The sequence below is a fragment of the Taudactylus pleione genome, unplaced genomic scaffold (genome assembly GCF_031769625.1).
Source record: "Taudactylus pleione unplaced genomic scaffold, aTauple2 ptg000593l, whole genome shotgun sequence".
Lineage (NCBI taxonomy): Eukaryota > Metazoa > Chordata > Amphibia > Anura > Myobatrachidae > Taudactylus > Taudactylus pleione.
In genome coordinates, this window is record NW_028284995.1 from 298,667 (window position 1) to 317,890 (window position 19,224).

Below are 19,224 nucleotides of genomic sequence, written 5' to 3' on the forward strand. Positions count from 1 at the left end.
TTACAGTATAAAACACATATTTTCTTTTCATTTCATGCAATCATGATGACAGAAAAATATTGATACTAAACCTTGTGTAACCATGCAAACATAGCTCAGTTGAGGTCTTAGTGACTTTTTCCATACACAGACTTTGCCAAAATAGCTCAGTTGGGAGAGCGTTAGACTGAAGATCTAAAGGTCCCGGGTTTCAGCATGTTTGAGTACCTTTTTTCTTCTTTCTTTGAGCAGTTATCAGTTTTTAAGTATTTCAAATGTAAACAACATCATTTCTTAACATAGTTGAGTATTCAGTAGTAACTTCTAAATGATGAGAATGTTTATTTAACAACACGGTGCATAAATACAGCTTATATATTGTTTTCATGATGTCCATCATGCTACTCTATTATGAAAATTTGAAGTAAACTAACTGCTTCCTGACCACAATTTGTTAAAACTTTTACTTAAATGTATGAGTAAGGGTTTGTAATGGATATATTTACAGTATAAAACACATCTTTTCTCTTCATTTCATGCAATCATGATGACAGAAAAATATTGATACTTAACCTTGTGTAACCATGCAAACATAGCTCAGTTGAGGCCTTAGTGACTTTTGCCATACACATACCTTGCCGAAATAGCTCAGTTGGTAGAGCGTTAGACTGAAGATCTAAAGATCCCGGGTTTCGGCATGTTTGAGTGCATTTTTCAATTTCCTTGAGTAGTGATCAGAATTTAATTATTTCAAATTTAAACAACATCATTTCTTAACATAGTTGAGTATTCAGTAGTAACTTATAAATGATGAGAATGTTTATTTAACAACACGGTGCATAAATACAGCTTAAATATTGTTTTCATGTTGTAAGTCATGCTACTCTAACTATTATGAAAATTTGAAGTAATCAAACAATGCTTCCTTACCACAATTTGTTAAAACTTTAACTTAAATGTATGATTAAGGGTTTGTAATGGATATATTTACAGTATAAAACACATATTTTCTTTTCATTTCATGCAATCATGATGACAGAAAAATATTGATACTAAACCTTGTGTAACCATGCAAACATAGCTCAGTTGATGTCTTAGTGACTTTTTCCATACAAAGACTTTGCCAAAATAGCTCAGTTGGGAGAGCGTTAGACTGAAGATCTAAAGGTCCCTGGTTCGATCCCGGGTTTCGGCATGTTTGAGTGCATTTTTCTTTTTTCCTTGAGTAGTGATCAGAATTTAATTATTTCAAATTTAAACAACATCATTTCTTAACATAGTTGAGTATTCAGTAGTAACTTCTAAATGATGAGAATGTTTATTTAACAACACGGGGCATAAATACAGCTTAAATATTGTTTTCATGTTGTAAGTCATGCTACTCTAACTATTATGAAAATTTTAAGTAATCTAACAATGCTTCCTGACCAGAATTTGATAAAACTTTTACTTAAATGTACGATTAAGGGTTTGTAATTTATATATTTACAGTATAAAACACATCTTTTTTCTTAATTTCATGCAATCATGATGACAGAAAAATATTTATACTTAACCTTGTGTAACCATGCAAACATAGCTCAGTTGAGGTCTTAGTGACTTTTGCCATACACATACCTTGCCGAAATAGCTCAGTTGGTAGAGCGTTAGACTGAAGATCTAAAGATTCCGGGTTTCGGAATGTTTGAGTGCATTTTTCTTTTTTCCTTGAGTAGTGATCAGAATTTAATTATTTCAAATTTAAACAACATCATTTCTTAACATAGTTGAGTATTCAGTAGTAACTTCTAAATGATGAGAAAGTTTATTTAACAACACGGTGCATAAATACAGCTTAAATATTGTTATCATGTTGTAAGTCAAGCTACTCTAACTATTATGAAAATTTGAAGTAATCTAACAACTTCCTGACCACAATTTGTTAAAACTTTTACTTAAATGTATGATTAAGGGTTTGTAATGGATATATTTACAGTATAAAACACATATTTTCTTTTCATTTCATGCAATCATGATGACAGAAAAATATTGATACTAAACCTTGTGTAACCATGCAAACATAGCTCAGTTGAGGTCTTAGTGTCTTTTGCCATACACAGACTTTGCCAAAATAGCTCAGTTGTGAGAGCGTTAGACAGAAGATCTAAAGGTCCCGGGTTTCAGCATGTTTGAGTACCTTTTTTCTTCTTTCCTTGAGCAGTTATCAGTTTTTAAGTATTTCAAATGTAAACAACATCATTTCTTAACATAGTTGAGTATTCAGTAGTAACTTCTAAATGTTGAGAATGTTTATTTAACAACACGGTGCATAAATACAGCTTAAATATTGTTTGCATGTTGTCCGTCATTCTACTCTAATATGAAAATTTGAAGTAAACTAACTGCTTCCTGACCACAATTTGTTAAAACTTTTACTTAAATGTGTGATTAAGGGTTTGTAATGGATATATTTACAGTATAAAACACATCTTTTTTCTTCATTTCATGCAATCATGATGACAGAAAAAAATTAATACTTAACCTTGTGTAACCATGCAAACATAGCTCAGTTGAGGTCTTAGTGACTTTTGCATTATAGCTACCTTGCAGAAATAGCTCAGTTGGGAGAGCGTTAGACTGAAGATCTAAAGGTACCTGGTTCAATCCCGTGTTTCGGCATGTTTGAGTGCATTTTTCTTTTTTCCTTGAGTAGTGATCAGAATTTAATTATTTCAAATTTAAACAACATCATTTCTTAACATAGTTGAGTATTCAGTAGTAACTTCTAAATGATGAGAATGTTTATTTAACAACATGGTGCAAAAATACAGCTTAAATATTGTTTTCATGTTGTAAGTCATGCTACTCTAACTATTATGAAAATTTGAAGTAATCTAACAATGCTTCCTGACCACAATTTGTTAAAACTTTTACTTAAATGTACGATTAAGGGTTTGTAATTTATATATTTACAGTATAAAACACATCTTTTCTCTTCATTTCATGCAATCATGATGACAGAAAAATATTGATACTAAACCTTGTGTAACCATGCAAACATAGCTCAGTTGAGGTCTTAGTGACTTTTGCCATGCACAGACTTTGCTGAAATAGCTCAGTTGGGAGAGCGTTAGACTGAAGATCTAAAGGTCCCGGGTTTCAGCATGTTTGAGTACATTTTTTCTTATTTCCTTGAGTAGTTATCAGTATTTAAGAATTTAAAATGTAAACAACATCATTTCTTAACATAGTTGAGTATTCAGTAGTATCTTCTAAATGATGAGAATGTTTATTTAACAACACGGTGCATAAATACAACTTAAATATTGTTTTCATGTTGTCCGTCATGCTACTCTATTATGAAAATTTGAAGTAATCTAACAATGCTTCCTGACTACAATTTGTTAAAACTTTTACTTAAATGTATAATTAAGGGTTATACAGTATAAAACACATCTTTTCTCTTCATTTCATGCAATCATGATGACAGAAAAATATTGATACTTAACCTTGTGTAACCATGCAAACATAGCTCAGTTGAGGTCTTAGTGACTTTTGCCATACACATACCTTGCCAAAATAGCTCAGTTGGGAGAGCGTTAGACTGAAGATCTAAAGGTCCCTTGTTCAATCCCGGGTTTCGGCATGTTTGAGTGCATTTTTCTTTTTTCCTTGAGTAGTGATCAGAATTTAATTATTTCAAATTTAAACAACATCATTTCTTAACATAGTTGAGTATTCAGTAGTAACTTCTAAATGATGAGAATGTTTAATTAACAACACGGTGCATAAATACAGCTTAAATATTGTTTTCATGTTTTAAGTCACGCTACTCTAACTATTATGAAAATTTGAAGTAATCTAACAATGCTTCCTGACCACAATTTGTTAAAACTTTTACTGAAATGTATGATAAAGGGCTTGTAATTTATATATTTACAGTATAAAACACATCTTTTCTCTTCATTTCATGCAATCATGATGACAGAAAAATATTGATACTAAACCTTGTGTAACCATGCAAACATAGCTCAGTTGAGGTCTTAGTGACTTTTGCCATACACAGACTTTGCCAAAATAGCTCAGTTGGGAGAGCGTTAGACTGAAGATCTAAAGGTCCCTGGTTTCAGCATGTTTGAGTACCTTTTTTCTTCTTTCCTTGAGCAGTTATCAGTTTTTAAGTATTTCAAATGTAAACAACATAATTTCTTAACATAGTTGAGTATTCAGTGGTAACTTCTAAATGATGAAAATGTTTATTTAACAACACGGTGCATAAATACAGCTTAAATATTGTTTTCATGATGTCCATCATGCTACTCTATTATGAAAATTTGAAATAAACTAACTGCTTTCTGACCACAATTTGTTAAAACTTTTACTTAAATGTATGATTAAGGGTTTGTAATGGATATATTTACAGTATAAAACACATCTTTTCTCTTCATTTCATGCAATCATGATGACAGAAAAATATTGATACTTAACCTTGTGTAACCATGCAAACATAGCTCAGTTGAGGTCTTAGTGACTTTTGCATACACATACCTTGCCGAAATAGCTCAGTTGGGAGAGCATTAGACTGAAGATCTAAAGGTCCCTTTTTCAATCCTGGGTTTCGGCATGTTTGCGTGCATTTTTCTTTTTTCCTTGAGTAGTGATCAGAATTTAATTATTTCAAATTTAAACAACATCATTTCTTAACATAGTTGAGTATTCAGTAGTAACTTCTAAATGATGAGAATGTTTATTTAACAACACGGTGCATAAATACAGCTTAAATATTGATTTCATGTTTTAAATCACGCTACTCTAACTATTATGAAAATTTGAAGTAATCTAACAATGATTCCTGACCACAATTTGTTAAAACTTTTACTTAAATGTATGAATAAGGGTTTGTAATGGATATATTTACAGTATGAAACTAATATTTTCTTTTCATTTCATGCAATCCTGATGACAGAAAAATATTGATACTAAACCTTGTGTAACCATGCAAACATAGCTCAGTTGAGGTCTTAGTGACTTTTGCCATACACAGACTTTGCCAAAATAGCTCAGTTGGGAGAGCGTTAGACTGAAGATTTAAAGGTCCCTGGTTTCAGCATGTTTGAGTACCTTTTTTCTTCTTTCCTAGAGCAGTTATCAGATTTTAAGTATTTCAAATGTAAACAACATCATTTCTTAACATAGTTGAGTATTCAGTGGTAACTTCTAAATGATGAGAATGTTTATTTAACAACACGGTGCATAAATACAGCTTAAATATTGTTTTCATGATGTCCATCATGCTACTCTATTATGAAAAATTGAAATAAACTAACTGCTTTCTGACCACAATTTGTTAAATCTTTTACTTAAATATATGATTAAGAGTTTGTAATGGATATATTTACAGTATAAAACACATCTTTTCTCTTCATTTCATGCAATCATGCTGACAGAAAAATATTGATACTTAACCTTGTGTAACCATGCAAACATAGCTCAGTTGATGTCTTAGTGACTTTTGCCATACACAGAGCTTGCCGAAATAGCTCAGTTGGGAGAGCGTTAGACTGAAGATCTAAAGGTCCCTGGTTTCGGCATGTTTGAGTGCATTTTTCTTTTTTCCTTGAGTAGTGATCAGAATTTAATTATTTCAAATTTAAACAACATCATTTCTTAACATAGTTGAGTATTCAGTAGTAACTTCTAAATGATGAGAATGTTTATTTAACAACACGGTGCATAAATACAGCTTAAATATTGTTTTCATGTTGTAAGTCATGCTACTCTAACTATTATGAAAATTTGAAGTAATCTAACAATGCTTCCTGACCACAATTTGTTAAAACTTTTACTGAAATGTATGATAAAGGGCTTGTAATTTATATATTTACAGTATAAAACACATCTTTTCTCTTCATTTCATGCAATCATGATGACAGAAAAATATTGATACTAAACCTTGTGTAACCATGCAAACATAGCTCAGTTGAGGTCTTAGTGACTTTTGCCATACACAGACTTTGCCAAAATAGCTCAGTTGGGAGAGCGTTAGACTGAAGATCTAAAGGTTCCTGGTTTCAGCATGTTTGAGTACCTTTTTTCTTCTTTCCTTGAGCAGTTATCAGTTTTTAAGTATTTCAAATGTAAACAACATCATTTCTTAACATAGTTGAGTATTCAGTGGTAACTTCTAAATGATGAGAATGTTTATTTAACAACACGGTGCATAAATACAGCTTAAATATTGTTTTCATGATGTCCATCATGCTACTCTTTTATGAAAATTTGAAATAAACTAACTGCTTTCTGACCACAATTTGTTAAAACTTTTACTTAAATGTATGATTAAGGGTTTGTAATGGATATATTTACAGTATAAAACATATCTTTTCTCTTCATTTCATGCAATCATGATGACAGAAAAATATTGATACTTAACCTTGTGTAACCATGCAAACATAGCTCAGTTGAGGTCTTAGTGACTTTTGCATACACATACCTTGCCGAAATAGCTCAGTTGGGAGAGCATTAGACTGAAGATCTAAAGGTCCCTTGTTCAATCCCGGGTTTCGGCATGTTTGCGTGCATTTTTCTTTTTTCCTTGAGTAGTGATCAGAATTTAATTATTTCAAATTTAAACAACATCATTTCTTAACATAGTTGAGTATTCAGTAGTAACTTCTAAATGATGAGAATGTTTATTTAACAACACGGTGCATAAATACAGCTTAAATATTGATTTCATGTTTTAAATCACGCTACTCTAACTATTATGAAAATTTGAAGTAATCTAACAATGATTCCTGACCACAATTTGTTAAAACTTTTACTTAAATGTATGAATAAGGGTTTGTAATGGATATATTTACAGTATGAAACTAATATTTTCTTTTCATTTCATGCAATCCTGATGACAGAAAAATATTGATACTAAACCTTGTGTAACCATGCAAACATAGCTCAGTTGAGGTCTTAGTGACTTTTGCCATACACAGACTTTGCCGAAATAGCTCAGTTGGGAGAGCTTTAGACTGAAGATCTAAAGGTCCCTGGTTTCGGCATGTTTGAGTGCATTTTTCTTTTTTCCTTGAGTAGTGATCAGAATTTAATTATTTCAAATTTAAACAACATCATTTCTTAACATAGTTAAGTATTCAGTAGTAACTTCTAAATGATGAGAATGTTTATTTAACAACACGGTGCATAAATACAGCTTAAATATTGTTTTCATGTTGTAAGTCATGCTACTCTAACTATTATGAAAATTTGAAGTAATCTAACAATGCTTCCTGACCACAATTTGTTAAAACTTTTACTTAAATGTATGATTAAGGGTTTGTAATGGATATATTTACAGTATAAAACACATATTTTCTTTTCATTTCATGCAATCATGATGACAGAAAAATATTGATACTAAACCTTGTGTAACCATGCAAACATAGCTCAGTTGAGGTCTTAGTGACTTTTGCCATACTGCCAAAATAGCTCAGTTGGGAGAGCGTTAGACTGAAGATTTAAAGGTCCCTGGTTTCAGCATGTTTGAGTACCTTTTTTCTTCTTTCCTTGAGCAGTTATCAGATTTTAAGTATTTCAAATGTAAACAACATCATTTCTTAACATAGTTGAGTATTCAGTGGTAACTTCTAAATGATGAGAATGTTTATTTAACAACACGGTGCATAAATACAGCTTAAATATTGTTTTCATGATGTCCATCATGCTACTCTATTATGAAAAAATGAAATAAACTAACTGCTTTCTGACCACAATTTGTTAAAACTTTTACTTAAATATATGATTAAGAGTTTGTAATGGATATATTTACAGTATAAAACACATCTTTTCTCTTCATTTCATGCAATCATGCTGACAGAAAAATATTGATACTTAACCTTGTGTAACCATGCAAACATAGCTCAGTTGATGTCTTAGTGACTTTTGCCATACACAGAGCTTGCCGAAATAGCTCAGTTGGGAGAGCGTTAGACTGAAGATCTAAAGGTCCCTGGTTTCGGCATGTTTGAGTGCATTTTTCTTTTTTCCTTGAGTAGTGATCAGAATTTAATTATTTCAAATTTAAACAACATCATTTCTTAACATAGTTGAGTATTCAGTAGTTACTTCTAAATGATGAGAATGTTTATTTAACAACACGGTGCATAAATACAGCTTAAATATTGTTTTCATGTTGTAAGTCATGCTACTCTAACTATTATGAAAATTTGAAGTTATCTAACAATGCTTCCTGACCACAATTTGTTAAAACTTTTACTTAAATGTATGATTAAGGGTTTGTAATGGATATATTTACAGTATAAAACACATATTTTCTTTTCATTTCATGCAATCATGCTGACAGAAAAATATTGATACTAAACCTTGTGTAACCATGCAAACATAGCTCAGTTGAGGTCTTAGTGACTTTTGTCATACACAGACATTGCCGAAATAGCTCAGTTGGGAGAGTGTTAGACTGAAGATCTAAAGGTCCTGGGTTTCAGCATGTTTGAGTAAATTTTTTTTTTTTCCTTGAGTAGTTATCAGTATTTAATTATTTCAAATGTAAACCACGTCATTTCTTAACATAGTTGAGTATTCAGTAGTAACTTCTAAATGATGAGAATGTTTATTTAACAACACGGTGCATAAATACAGCTTAAATATTGTTTTCATGTTTTAAGTCATGCTACTCTAACTATTATGAAAATTTGAAGTAATCTAACAATGCTTCCTGACCACAATTTGTTAAAACTTGTACTTAAATGTATGATTAAGGGCTTGTAAAATATATATTTACAGTATAAAACACATCTTTTCTCTTCATTTCATGCAATCATGATGACAGAAAAATATTGATACTAAACCTTGTGTAACCATGCAAACATAGCTCAGTTGAGGTCTTAGTGACTTTTGCCATACACAGCCTTTGCCAAAATAGCTCAGTTGGGAGAGCGTTAGACTGAAGATCTAAAGGTCCCAGGTTTCAGCATGTTTGAGTACCTCTTTTCTTCTTTCCTTGAGTAGTTATCAGTTTTTAAGTATTTCAAATATAAACAACATCATTTCTTAACATAGTTGAGTATTCAGTGGTAACTTCTAAATGATGAGAATGTTTATTTAACAACACGGTGCATAAATACAGCTTAAATATTGTTTTCATGATGTCCATCATGCTACTCTATTATGAAAATTTGAAATAAAGTAACTGCTTTCTGACCACAATTTGTTAAAACTTTTACTTAAATGTATGATTAAGGGTTTGTAATGGATATATTTACAGTATAAAACACATCTTTTCTCTTCATTTCATGCAATCATGATGACAGAAAAATATTGATACTTAACCTTGTGTAACCATGCAAACATAGCTCAGTTGAGGGCTTAGTGACTTTTGCCATACATATACCTTGCCGAAATAGCTCAGTTGGGAGAGCGTTAGACTGAAGATCTAAAGGTCCCTGGTTCGATCCCGGGTTTTGGCATGTTTGAGTGCATTTTTCTTTTTTCCTTGAGTAGTGATCAGAATTTAATTATTTCAAATTTAAACAACATCATTTCTTAACATAGTTGAGTATTCAGTAGTAACTTCTAAATGATGAGAATGTTTATTTAACAACACGGTGCATAAATACAGCTTAAATATTGTTTTCATGTTTTAAGTCACGCTACTCTAACCATTATGAAAATTTGAAGTAATCTAACAATGCTTCCTGACCACAATTTGTTAAAACTTTTACTTAAATGTATGATTAAGGGTTTGTAATGGATATATTTACAGTATAAAACACATATTTTCTTTTCATTTCATGCAATCATGATGACAGAAAAATATTGATTCTAAACCTTGTGTAACCATGCAAACATAGCTCAGTTGAGGTCTTAGTGACTTTTGCCATACACAGACTTTGCCAAAATAGCTCAGTTGGGAGAGCGTTAGACTGAAGATTTAAAGGTCCCTGGTTTCAGCATGTTTGAGTACCTTTTTTCTTCTTTCCTTGAGCAGTTATCAGTTTTTAAGTATTTCAAATGTAAACAACATCATTTCTTAACATAGTTGAGTATTCAGTGGTAACTTCTAAATGATGAGAATGTTTATTTAACAACACGGTGCATAAATACAGCTTAAATATTGTTTTCATGATGTCCATCATGCTACTCTATTATGAAAATTTGAAATAAACTAACTGCTTTCTGACCACAATTTGTTAAAACTTTTACTTAAATGTATCATTAAGGGTTTGTAATGGATATATTTACAGTATAAAACACATCTTTTCTCTTCATTTCATGCAATCATGATGACAGAAAAATATTGATACTTAACCTTGTGTAACCATGCAAACATAGCTCAGTTGAGGTCTTAGTGACTTTTGCCATACACAGACCTTGCCGAAATAGCTCAGTTGGGAGAGTGTTAGGCTGAAGATCTAAAGGTCCCTTGTTCAATCCCGAGTTTCGGCATGTTTGCATGCGTTTTTCTTTTTTCCTTGAGTAGTGATCAGAATTTAATTATTTCAAATGTAAACAACATCATTTCTTAACATAGTTGAGTATTCAGTAGTTACTTCTAAATGATGAGAATGTTTATTTAACAACACGGTGCATAAATACAGCTTAAATATTGTTTTCATGTTGTAAGTCATGCTACTCTAACTATTATGAAAATTTGAAGTAATCTAACAATGCTTCCTGACCACAATTTGTTAAAACTTTTACTTAAATGTATGATTAAGGGTTTGTAATGGATATATTTACAGTATAAAACACATATTTTCTTTTCATTTCATGCAATCATGATGACAGAAAAATATTGATACTAAACCTTGTGTAACCATGCAAACATAGCTCAGTTGATGTCTTAGTGAATTTTTCCATACACAGACTTTGCCAAAATAGCTCAGTTGTGAGAGCGTTAGACTGAAGATCTAAAGGTCCCGGGTTTCAGCATGTTTGAGTACCTTTTTTCTTCTTTCCTTGAGCAGTTATCAGTTTTTAAGTATTTCAAATGTAAACAACATCATTTCTTAACATAGTTGAGTATTCAGTAGTAACTTCTAAATGATGAGAATGTATAATTAACAACACTGTGCATAAATACAGCTTAAATATTTTTTTCATGTTGTCCATCATGCTACTCTATTATGAAAATTTGAAGCAAACTAACTGCTTCCTGACCACAATTTGTTAAAACTTTTACTTAAATGTATGATTAAGGGTTTGTAATTTATATATTTACATTATAAAATACATCATTTCTCTTCATTTCATGCAATCATGATGACAGAAAAATATTGATACTTAACCTTGTGTAACCATGCAAACATAGCTCAGTTGAGGTCTTAGTGACTTTTACAATATACAGACCTTGCCGAAATAGCTCAGTTGGGAGAGCGTTAGACTGAAGATCTAAAGGTCCCTGGTTCGATCCCGGGTTTCGGCATGTTTGAGTGCATTTTTCTTTTTTCCTTGAGTAGTGATCAGAATTTAATTATTTCAAATTTAAAGAACATCATTTCTTAACATAGTTGAGTATTCAGTAGTAACTTCTAAATGATGAGAATGTTTATTTAACAACATGGTGCAAAAATAGAGCTTAAATATTGTTTTCATGTTGTAAGTCATGCTACTCTAACTATTATGAAAATTTGAAGTAATCTAACAATGCTTCCTGACCACAATTTGTTAAAACTTTTACTTAAATGTACGATTAAGGGTTTGTAATTTATATATTTACAGTATAAAACACATATTTTCTCTTCATTTCATGCAATCATGATGACAGAAAAATATTGATACTAAACCTTGTGTAACCATGCAAACATAGCTCAGTTGAGGTCTTAGTGACTTTTACCATACACAGACTTTGCCAAAATAGCTCAGTTGGGAGAGCGTTAGACTGAAGATCTAAAGGTCCCTGGTTTCAGCATGTTTGAGTACCTTTTTTCTTCTTTCCTTGAGCAGTTATCAGTTTTTAAGTATTTCAAATGTAAACAACATCATTTCTTAAAATAGTTGAGTATTCAGTGGTAACTTCTAAATGATGAGAATGTTTATTTAACAACACGGTGCATAAATACAGCTTAAATATTGTTTTCATGATGTCCATCATGCTACTCTATTATGAAAATTTGAAATAAACTAACTGCTTTCTGACCACAATTTGTTAAAACTTTTACTTAAATGTATGATTAAGGGTTTGTAATGGATATATTTACAGTATAAAACACATCTTTTCTCTTCATTTCATGCAATCATGATGACAGAAAAATATTGATAGTTAACGTTGTGTAACCATGCAAACATAGCTCAGTTGAGGTCTTAGTGACTTTTGTTATACACATACCTTGCCGAAATAGCTCAGTTGGGAGAGCATTAGACTGAAGATCTAAAGGTCCCTTGTTCAATCCCAGGTTTCGGCATGTTTGCGTGCATATTTCTTTTTTCCTTGAGTAGTGATCAGAATTTAATTATTTCAAATTTAAACAACATCATTTCTTAACATAGTTGAGTATTCAGTAGTAACTTCTAAATGATGAGAATGTTTATTTAACAACATGGTGCATAAATACAGCTTAAATATTGATTTCATGTTTTAAGTCTCGCTACTCTAACTATTATGAAAATTTGAAGTAATCTAACAATGCTTCCTGACCACAATTTGTTAAAACTTTTACTTAAATGTATGATTAAGGGTTTGTAATGGATATATTTACAGTATAAAACATATATTTTCTTTTCATTTCATGCAATCATGCTGACAGAAAAATATTGATACTTAACCTTGTGTAACCATGCAAACATAGCTCAGTTGATGTCTTAGTGACTTTTGCCATACACAGAGCTTGCCGAAATAGCTCAGTTGGGAGAGCGTTAGACTGAAGATCTAAAGGTCCCTGGTTTCGGCATGTTTGAGTGCATTTTTCTTTTTTCCTTGAGTAGTGATCAGAATTTAATTATTTCAAATTTAAACAACATCATTTCTTAACATAGTTGAGTATTCAGTAGTAACTTCTAAATGATGAGAATGTTTATTTAACAACATGGTGCATAAATACAGCTTAAATATTGTTTTCATGTTGTAAGTCATGCTACTCTAACTATTATGAAAATTTGAAGTTATCTAACAATGCTTCCTGACCACAATTTGTTAAAACTTTTACTTAAATGTATGATTAAGGGTTTGTAATGGATATATTTACAGTATAAAACACATATTTTCTTTTCATTTCATGCAATCATGCTGACAGAAAAATATTGATACTAAACCTTGTGTAACCATGCAAACATAGCTCAGTTGAGGTCTTAGTGACTTTTGCCATACACAGACATTGCTGAAATAGCTCAGTTGGGAGAGTGTTAGACTGAAGATCTAAAGGTCCCGGGTTTCAGCATGTTTGAGTAAATTTTTTTTTTTTTCCTTGAGTAGTTATCAGTATTTAATTATTTCAAATGTAAACCACGTCATTTCTTAACATAGTTGAGTATTCAGTAGTAACTTCTAAATGATGAGAATGTTTATTTAACAACACAGTGCATAAATACAGCTTAAATATTGTTTTCATGTTTTAAGTCATGCTACTCTAACTATTATGAAAATTTGAAGTAATCTAACAATGCTTCCTGACCACAATTTGTGAAAACTTTTACTTAAATGTATGATTAAGGGCATGTATTTTATATATTTACAGTATAAAACACATCTTTTCTCTTCATTTCATGCAATCATTATGACAGAAAAATATTGATACTAAACCTTGTGTAACCATGCAAACATAGCTCAGTTGAGGTCTTAGTGACTTTTGCCATACACAGACTTTGCCAAAATAGCTCAGTTGGGAGAGCGTTAGACTGAAGATCTAAAGGTCCCAGGTTTCAGCATGTTTGAGTACCTCTTTTCTTCTTTCCTTGAGTCGTTATCAGTTTTTAAGTATTTCAAATATAAACAACATCATTTCTTAACATAGTTGAGTATTCAGTGGTAACTTCTAAATGATGAGAATGTTTATTTAACAACACGGTGCATAAATACAGCTTAAATATTGTTTTCATGATGTCCATCATGCTAGCCTATTATGAAAATTTGAAATAAAGTAACTGCTTTCTGACCACAATTTGTTAAAACTTTTACTTAAATGTATGATTAAGGGTTTGTAATGGATATATTTACAGTATAAAACACATCTTTTCTCTTCATTTCATTCAATCATGATGACAGAAAAATATTGATACTTAACCTTGTGTAACCATGCAAACATAGCTCAGTTGAGGTCTTAGTGACTTTTGCCATACACATACCTTGCCGAAATAGCTCAGTTGGGAGAGCGTTAGACTGAAGATCTGAAGGTTCCTGGTTCGATCCCTGGTTTCGGCATGTTTGAGTGCATTTTTCTTTTTTCCTTGAGTAGTGATCAGAATTTAATTATTTCAAATGTAAACAACATCATTTCTTAACATAGTTGAGTATTCAGTAGTAACTTCTAAATGATGAGAATGTTTATTTAACAACACGGTGCATAAATACAGCTTAAATATTGTTTTCATGTTGTAAGTCATGCTACTCTAACTATTATGAAAATTTGAAGTAATCTAACAATGCTTCCTGACCACAATTTGTTAAAACTTTTACTTAAATGTATGATTAAGGGTTTGTAATGGATATATTTACAGTATAAAACACATATTTTCTTTTCATTTCATGCAATCATGATGACAGAAAAATATTGATACTAAACCTTGTGTAACCATGCAAACATAGCTCAGTTGATGTCTTAGTGACTTTTTCCATACACAGACTTTGCCAAAATAGCTCAGTTGGGAGAGCGTTAGACTGAAGATCTAAAGGTCCCGGGTTTCAGCATGTTTGAGTACCTTTTTTCTTCTTTCTTTGAGCAGTTATCAGTTTTTAAGTATTTCAAATGTAAACAACATCATTTCTTAACTTAGTTGAGTATTCAGTAGTAACTTCTAAATGATGAGAATGTTTATTTAACAACACGGTGCATAAATACAGCTTATATATTGTTTTCATGATGTCCATCATGCTACTCTATTATGAAAATTTGAAGTAAACTAACTGCTTCCTGACCACAATTTGTTAAAACTTTTACTTAAATGTATGAGTAAGGGTTTGTAATGGATATATTTACAGTATAAAACACATCTTTGCTCTTCATTTCATGCAATCATGATGACAGAAAAAGATTGATACTTCACCTTGTGTAACCATGCAAACATAGCTCAGTTGAGGCCTTAGTGACTTTTGCCATACACATACCTTACCGAAATAGCTCAGTTGGTAGAGCATTAGACTGAAGATCTAAAGATCCCGGGTTTCGGCATGTTTGAGTGCATTTTTCTTTTTTCCTTGAGTAGTGATCAGAATTTAATTATTTCACATTTAAACAACATCATTTCTTAACATAGTTGAGTATTCAGTAGTAACTTCTAAATGATGAGAATGTTTATTTAACAACACGGTGCATAAATACAGCTTAAATATTGTTTTCATGTTGTAAGTCATGCTACTCTAACTATTATGAAAATTTGAAGTAATCTAACAATGCTTCCTTACCACAATTTGTTAAAACTTTAACTTAAATGTATGATTAAGGGTTTGTAATGGATATATTTACAGTATAAAACACATATTTTCTTTTCATTTCATGCAATCATGATGACAGAAAAATATTGATACTAAACCTTGTGTAACCATGCAAACATAGCTCAGTTGATGTCTTAGTGACTTTTTCCATACAAAGACTTTGCCAAAATAGCTCAGTTGGGAGAGCGTTAGACTGAAGATCTAAAGGTCCTGGGTTTCAGCATGTTTGAGTACCTTTTTTCTTCTTTCTTTGAGCAGTTATCAGTTTTTAAGTATTTCAAATGTAAACAACATCATTTCTTAACATAGTTGAGTATTCAGTAGTAACTTCTAAATGATGAGAATGTTTATTTAACAACACGGTGCATAAATACAGCTTATATATTGTTTTCATGATGTCCGTCATGCTTCTCTATTATGAAAATTTGAAATAAACTAACTGCTTCCTGACCACAATTTGTTAAAACTTTTACTTAAATGTATGATTAAGGGTTTGTAATGGATATATTTACAGTATAAAACACATCTTTTCTCTTCATTTCATGCAATCATGATGACAGAAAAATATTGATACTTAACCTTGTGTAACCTTGCAAACATAGCTCAGTTGAGGTCTTAGTGACTTTTGCCATACACATACCTTGTCGAAATAGCTCAATTGGGAGAGCGTTAGACTGAAGATCTAAAGGTCCCTGGTTCGATCCCGGGTTTCGGCATGTTTGAGTGTATTTTTCTTTTTTCCTTGAGTAGTGATCAGAATTTAATTATTTCAAATTTAAACAACATCATTTCTTAACATAGTTAAGTATTCAGTAGTAACTTCTAAATGATGAGAATGTTTATTTAACAACACGGGGCATAAATACAGCTTAAATATTGTTTTCATGTTGTAAGTCATGCTACTCTAACTATTATGAAAATTTTAAGTAATCTAACAATGCTTCCTGACCACAATTTGATAAAACTTTTACTTAAATGTACGATTAAGGGTTTGTAATTTATATATTTACAGTATAAAACACATCTTTTTTCTTAATTTCATGCAATCATGATGACAGAAAAATATTTATACTTAACCTTGTGTAACCATGCAAACATAGCTCAGTTGAGGTCTTAGTGACTTTTGCCATACACATACCTTGCCGAAATAGCTCAGTTGGTAGAGCGTTAGACTGAAGATCTAAAGATTCCGGGTTTCGGCATGTTTGAGTGCATTTTTCTTTTTTCCTTGAGTAGTGATCAGAATTTAATTATTTCAAATTTAAACAACATCATTTCTTAACATAGTTGAGTATTCAGTAGTAACTTCTAAATGATGAGAAAGTTTATTTAACAACACGGTGCATAAATACAGCTTAAATATTGTTATCATGTTGTAAGTCATGCTACTCTAACTATTATGAAAATTTGAAGTAATCTAACAACTTCCTGACCACAATTTGTTAAAACTTTTACTTAAATGTATGATTAAGGGTTTGTAATGGATATATTTACAGTATAAAACACATATTTTCTTTTAATTTCATGCAATCATGATGACAGAAAAATATTGATACTAAACCTTGTGTAACCATGCAAACATAGCTCAGTTGAGGTCTTAGTGTCTTTTGCCATACACAGACATTGCCGAAATAGCTCATTTGGGAGAGCATTAAACTGAAGATCTAAAGGTCCCGGGTTTCAGCATGGTTGAGTACCTTTTTTCCTATTTCCTTGAGTAGTGATCAGAATTTAATTATTTCAAATGTAAACAACATCATTTCTTAACATAGTTGAGTATTCAGTAGTAACTTCTAAATGATGAGAATGTATATTTAACAACACGGTGCATAAATACAGCTTAAATATTTTTTTCATGTTGTCCATCATGCTACTCTATTATGAAAATTTGAAGCAAACTAACTGCTTCCTGACCACAATTTGTTAAAACTTTTACTTAAATGTATGATTAAGGGTTTGTAATTTATATATTTACAGTATAAAACACATAATTTCTCTTCATTTCATGCAATCATGATGACAGAAAAATATTGATACTTAACCTTGTGTAACCATGCAAACATAGCTCAGTTGAGGTCTTAGTGACTTTTACAATATATAGACCTTGCCGAAATAGCTCAGTTGGGAGAGCGTTAGACTGAAGATCTAAAGGTCCCTGGTTCGATCCCGGGTTTCGGCATGTTTGAGTGCATTTTTCTTTTTTCCTTGAGTAGTGATCAGAATTTAATTATTTCAAATTTAAACAACATAATTTCTTAACATAGTTGAGTATTCAGTAGTAACTTCTAAATGATGAAAATGTTTATTTAACAACAAGGTGCATAAATACAGCTTAAATATTTTTTTCATGTTTTAAGTCAAGCTACTCTAATTATTATGAAAATTTTAAGTAATCTAACAATGCTTCCTGACCACAATTTGTTAAACTTTTACTTAAATGTATGATTAAGGTTTTGTAATGGATATATTTATATTATAAAACCCATCATTTCTCTTCATTTCATGCAATCATGATGACAGAAAAATATTGATACTTAACCTTGTGTAAGCATGCAAACATAGCTCAGTTGAGGTCTTAGTGACTTTTGCCATACTCAGACCTCACCATAATAGCTCAGTTGGGAGAGCGTTAGACTGAAGATCTAAAGGTACCTGGTTCGATCCCGGGTTTCAGCATGTTTGAGTGCATTTTTCTTTTTTCCTTGAGTAGTGATCAGAATATAATTATTTCAAATTTAAACAACATAATTTCTTAACATAGTTGAGTATTCAGTAGTAACTTCTAAATGATGAGAATGTTAATTTAACAACACGGTGCATAAATACAGCTTAAATATTGTTTTCATGTTGTAAGTCATGCTACTCTAACTATTATGAAAATTTTAAGTAATCTAACAATGCTTCCTGACCACAATTTGTTAAAATTTTTTCTTAAAAGTATGATTAAGGGTTTGTAATGGATATATTTACAGTATAAAACACATATTTTCTTTTCATTTCATGCAATCATGATGACAGAAAAATATTGATACTAAACCTTGTGTAACCATGCAAACATAGCTCAGTTGAGGTCTTAGTGACTTTTACCATACAAAGACTTTGCCAAAATAGCTCAGTTGGGAGAGCGTTAGACTGAAGATCTAAAGGTCCCGGGTTTCAGCATGTTTGAGTACCTTTTTTCTTCTTTCCTTGAGCAGTTATCAGTTTTTAAGTATTTCAAATGTAAACAACATCATTTCTTAACATAGTTGAGTATTCAGTAGTAACTTCTAAATGTTGAGAATGTTTATTTAACAACACGGTGCATAAATACAGCTTAAATATTGTTTGCATGTTGTCCGTCATGCTACTCTATTATGAAAATTTGAAGTAAACTAACTGCTTCCTGACCACAATTTGTTAAAACTTTTACTTAAATGTATGATTAAGGGTTTGTAAAGGATATATTTACAGTATAAAACACATCTTTTTTCTTCATTTCATGCAATCATGATGACAGAAAAATATTAATACTTAACCTTGTGTAACCATGCAAACATAGCTCAGTTGAGGTCTTAGTGACTTTTGCATTACACCTACCTTGCAGAAAAAGCTCAGTTGGGAGAGCGTTAGACTGAAGATCTAAAGGTACCTGGTTCAATCCCGTGTTTCGGCATGTTTGAGTGCAT

The 19,224-nt window shown here is 31.3% G+C and overlaps 6 non-coding genes across 6 annotated transcripts; all 6 read left to right on the top strand.

Moving 5' to 3' along the window:
• Positions 1 to 1,101: 1,101 nt before the first annotated feature.
• TRNAF-GAA (transfer RNA phenylalanine (anticodon GAA)) lies at positions 1,102 to 1,174 on the top strand. Its single transcript has one exon. It is a non-coding gene; the product is annotated as a tRNA-Phe (tRNA).
• An 8,190-nt stretch (positions 1,175 to 9,364) lies between these two features.
• On the top strand, positions 9,365 to 9,437 carry TRNAF-GAA (transfer RNA phenylalanine (anticodon GAA)). The gene has a single exon. It is a non-coding gene; the product is annotated as a tRNA-Phe (tRNA).
• Positions 9,438 to 11,322: 1,885 nt separating this feature from the next.
• Positions 11,323 to 11,395, top strand: TRNAF-GAA (transfer RNA phenylalanine (anticodon GAA)). Its single transcript has one exon. It is a non-coding gene; the product is annotated as a tRNA-Phe (tRNA).
• Positions 11,396 to 14,253: 2,858 nt separating this feature from the next.
• On the top strand, positions 14,254 to 14,326 carry TRNAF-GAA (transfer RNA phenylalanine (anticodon GAA)). The gene has a single exon. It is a non-coding gene; the product is annotated as a tRNA-Phe (tRNA).
• A 1,873-nt stretch (positions 14,327 to 16,199) lies between these two features.
• On the top strand, positions 16,200 to 16,272 carry TRNAF-GAA (transfer RNA phenylalanine (anticodon GAA)). The gene has a single exon. It is a non-coding gene; the product is annotated as a tRNA-Phe (tRNA).
• A 1,390-nt stretch (positions 16,273 to 17,662) lies between these two features.
• TRNAF-GAA (transfer RNA phenylalanine (anticodon GAA)) lies at positions 17,663 to 17,735 on the top strand. Its single transcript has one exon. It is a non-coding gene; the product is annotated as a tRNA-Phe (tRNA).
• The last annotated feature ends 1,489 nt before the right edge of the window (positions 17,736 to 19,224 follow it).